Here is a 4,773-nt window from a genome sequence, read left to right on the forward strand (position 1 = left end):
CAACACTGATGAATTTCGCTTTGGGCGCAGCGCTGCTTGTACATAAGTTTCGCTTTGCGCCTGCCTGAAGCTGGCAAAGGTTCTTTTTTTATACCCGAGCGCACTTGTGCACAAGGGTATTATAACTTTGTTCACATAACGGTTGTTTGTAACAGGCAAAACGAATCGAGATAGATATAGACAAATGTATACATAAATGATCAGAATGAAAAGAGAAATCAATTAAGCGGTGACTGTTTGTCCGTCCGTCCGTCTGTCCGTCTGTGCACACGATAACTCGAGTAGAAATTGAGATATCTTAACGAAACTTGGTACGTGGACTTCTTTTGGGCATAGGACGGATGGTATTGAAAATGGGCGAAATCGGACAATAACCACGCCTACCTCCCATATAACGGTAATTTTCAGAAAAACGAAAACTGCGATATTTTAGTAACTACTGAAGATAATTCACTCAAAATTGATATTTACAATAACTTTTAGACGAAAAATAAGAATATTATAAATTTTTGGAAAATGGGCGTAGCCACTTATGGATACATGTGTATATCTTGGTAACCGCTTCACCACACAGTTGTTAGTCTTGCTACAGCATACCAAATGGCCGAAAATTTTTAAAATCGGACAATAACCACGCCTACCACCCATATAACGGTAATTTGGAGAAATACGAAATCTTCGATAAATCAATAAATATTAAAGCTAATTTATTCAAAATTAATGCTTGCAACAATTCTCTACCAAGAAATACGTTTATGATAAAATTTTGGAAAATGGGCGTGGCACCGCCCACTTATGATCACATATATGTATCTCGGTAACCGTTCCATCAATTTGTACCAAACTCGGTATGGTTATTGTGCTTGCCACATAAAAGCAAAACGTTGAAAATTATTGAAATCGGACTAAAATTACGACCGCTTTTCATATAACGGTATATTTCAGAAATGCTTGAAACTTCAATATTTCGAAATTTAAGGACGCTAATTTACTTAAAATTTATACACCCCGGATTATCGTGTAGCGGTAGCTTTCGGAAAGGTGGAAAACATATATTTAATATTTGCGCCGGGTATTTAATGTTCGGCTCCGCCCGAACTTAGACTTTCTTACTTGTTTATTTTTGCGCTGTGCTAGCTGAGTATACAAAAGAGAAGAGAGAATAGAGAGAAATATGTATGTGGTTTGTTGATGCTCTCTAAACACAAACGCGTGAAAGGCAAACGGTCTAGCAATGCGTGGTATTGTTGATCAACTTAATGCTTGAAATACAATACCGGCCAAGAATGATAGAATACAAGATTGCGCCGATCAGAGAGGATTTTTGAGCGTAATTTTTCGGTGACGTCACACTGGTGCAGCTGCGAGAGAGCAATGTCAAAACGCGAACAAGAATGCAAGAAGAAGAAGACATTTTGCACGAAAAACGTAAACAATACGAAAAAATTTATTCATAGCACATTAAAATGGGAAAATTTATAGATATTAAGCATATATATTAGCTTTAATTAAAGATGAAAGCATTGTTGTGGTGTTGTGCATATAGTCTTTAGGGTAAGTATGAAAAATAATGTTGGGACAAATGTATGTGTTAAAAATGTTTGCCATTTCAGAATCAACGCTCCCACGAGTTAGTCGAAGATGAAATCTTTGAAAAGTATTATCAAAGGTATTCTAAATAATAATAATACAATCTAAATAATAATAATACAACTTCCGACGCGTACCTTGATGAAGGTGAGCAATTAGTGCGTGAGTCTGAGCACTTGCTGCAGACAATTGGCAGCGAAGCAAATGCCGCACTGCGCCAAGCCAACTCAGAGCTGGGTGCGTGTATAGACGAATTCCGTGAAATGTCGCTGCAGGTATCGAAGGATGTTAATCAATTGCAAGATACTGTGATGGCGTTGTTCCAAGCAAGTAGCTAGAGATTAATAGTTTAGTATAAACTTAATTCAGTACCTTATATTATTTTCAGGCGCGTTATAATCCCATTAAGATATGCGATTTTCTGCTAGAAAACTGTTTAGAGCCAGTAATTTTGAAGCCAGTTTCATTGGACTACAGCGAAGAAAATCCCGAACATGTGCGATTGACACTTTCATACTCGTTAAAAGAAATGAGTCGAAGCTTACGTCCTTCCTACAAGAAATTGTTTGAAAATATTAAGCTGGTTTTGAATTGTTTAGCCAACATAAATGTTTCAGTATCCAATGATCAACAAGTATTCTCCACTATCGGCGATCATATAAAACAACGATTTTTGAATTTACTAGTGGAAGAATGCCTGATGCATGCAATACCCAAAAATATGAGCGAATACGATGAGTCAACGCTCGTAGAGGATGTCATTCAATTTGAACACTTTCTAGCGGATGCGTTTCTCATTAACACAGAAGATAAAGCTCTTAGCGATTTTGCCGAAAAATTTGAAAGCTACTTCCGTGAACAATTCAGCAATAAACTTATAAAATCCCTTTCTATTTCCTTGCTGTATGGTCTCGAAGAGCACACTGGTGAGTGCATTATTGTTTGTATGCCTCTAAAGTTTTACAACAATATTTGGTATATTTTTTAGGAATTGATTAAGTTGATGGAGCGCATACTTCGCTAATCACATGATACAGAAGATGAAAGTCTGTTAAACGTTATCAGCGCCATATTGATTTCGTATGTTGGCGAAGTGCCGAAGATACATGAGAAGCTTCTAGAAAGCATACCACAGCAATCTGCTCTGTTCTATAATAATTGCCAATTTTTAGCACATTGGGTGACCACGAATTCAGAAAAGGGCATAGCCACATACCCAGCATTGGTTAAGACCCTACATATGAGTGGAAGCAAATATTTGAATGTACAAATCAATTATCAGCAAAAGATTATCATGGGCATACTCAAAGAATTTGGTAATTTTGTGCATAGATACATGAAACAAGTGCCTATTGTATAACCTTTTATATAAAAAATATTTGTATTCTCTTGCAGATATTTCCGATGCACACACAGTTGGCACTGCGCCGTTGAAATTATTGCGCCAGTGTTTGCGTCAATCAGATTTGTTGAAAAATGTTTGGCAGAATATGCTACCCGATGCAATTTATAATAAGACATTTTGCGATATTATATATGATTTTTGTAATGAAATAATACGACGTATACTCGCAATGGAGGACATTTCGACAACAGTGGCAAGTGAGTTTAGTGAGCTAATCGGTGTCATATTGGAGAAGGTCCCAAGTTATTCAAGGTAAATTTCTGATGGGATTCAATGCTTCGAATTAAATGCTATTTTTTTACTTTCTTCTTACAGCACAAACATGAAGTGATAGATATTAAATCTTTGATGAAACTTGAGCAATTGAAAATGATACTGAATGCTTCGTTGCAAGAAATCACCGAACAGTGGTGTGAAGGTGCCGGTATATTAACAGCAAACTATAAGGCAGAAGAAATTAAGCATCTCATACGAGCACTTTTCCAAAATACCGATCGGCGCACCAAGGCATTATCGAAAATTGTCTAAACAAGATACACTGCTTTTTTCTGGTAGTAGACGATTTTTATTCTAAAATTTTGAAATAGTTATTAAATAATAGGTATGTTTTTCTGAAATATTTCTGATAAAAGTTTTCGTTGCATTCGCTATTTTTTTGGTAATATTCGCAATGTTTACATGTCTTCAAGCAAGAATTGTGCACAGATAATGAACGACGACTCATCCATCCATTCTATTATCGGCGATCATACACAGTGGTCTTGAAACAATGATAGGTATGACTAAAATGCCAACCAAAACTGCTTGCATACCTGTTTCGGAAGGCACCCATACACCAATATGCAGTTGGAATTAAAATAATATCTGCTCCTATGCCTAAAATATTGTCAAATGAAAATTTGGAAAAAATTTAACTGCAATTGTTAGTATTTCTTGTTCAACAGAGTATTCTAAAGTTATCGTTTTGTATATTAGTATAAAAAAAAACAGATAGTATTTTTCTCGATGATAATATTTCTGGTGTAAGCTATTTGATTGCACATCATGTCTTCTATAAGTCATCCGCAACATAAGTGTAATCACGAAGAGAACAGATTTAAAGTGTGCGCGCCTTGTGGGAGAAAGATTAAATTCGGATCGTCAAAACCTTCAGAATTTAATATAACCGGAAAATTGGAGTGTCTTATTAAAAAATACATTAGTGAAAATTTTAGATTGACCAATTCGAAGTTCCCATTAGGCATTTGTGGTACATGTCGTAGGGTTCTCTGTGACCGAGATAAGGATATACCAAATGCAACGCGGCCTCTTCCAAACATGCCTAACTATGAAGATTCGACAAAAGAAACAAGAACAAGTTCATGCTCTTGTTATATCTGGCTCACTGCTCGGGCAACCAGCCATCCAAAAGTTATACAAGGGAGAGCACATACCTTAAATGTATTGAGTGAAAAAAACTCCACCAATGGGTTGACTGCTTTGTCAGTTGGGTCAGAATTAAAAAATCATGTAAGTAAACTCGCTAAAGCCTTCCGAAGCACAGAAATGTCGGAAACATTAAAAATTCACGTGCTTCTAAATCATTTGGAAAATTGTCTGCATTTTTTAGGCAACGACGGCTTCGGAATGTGGTCGGAGCAAGCTGGAGAATCCATTCATGGCGTATTTTTAAGATTTTGGCTCAATTATAAAGTTAATTCGATTGACGACCCTAAATATATAATCAATTAAAAAAAACTGTAGTTGAATTTTCATCAAAACACATATGAATTTATATA

General features: G+C 36.0%; 1 pseudogene; it reads left to right on the forward strand.

Annotated features, from left to right (window-relative positions):
- Positions 1-1,410: 1,410 nt before the first annotated feature.
- LOC118751309 lies at positions 1,411-3,446 on the forward strand (annotated as a pseudogene).
- Positions 3,447-4,773: the final 1,327 nt, after the last annotated feature.

This window comes from Rhagoletis pomonella, unplaced genomic scaffold (assembly GCF_013731165.1).
Source record: "Rhagoletis pomonella isolate Grant_MI unplaced genomic scaffold, Rhpom_1.0 Rhpom_scaffold_00646, whole genome shotgun sequence".
In the NCBI taxonomy this organism is placed as follows: domain Eukaryota; kingdom Metazoa; phylum Arthropoda; class Insecta; order Diptera; family Tephritidae; genus Rhagoletis; species Rhagoletis pomonella.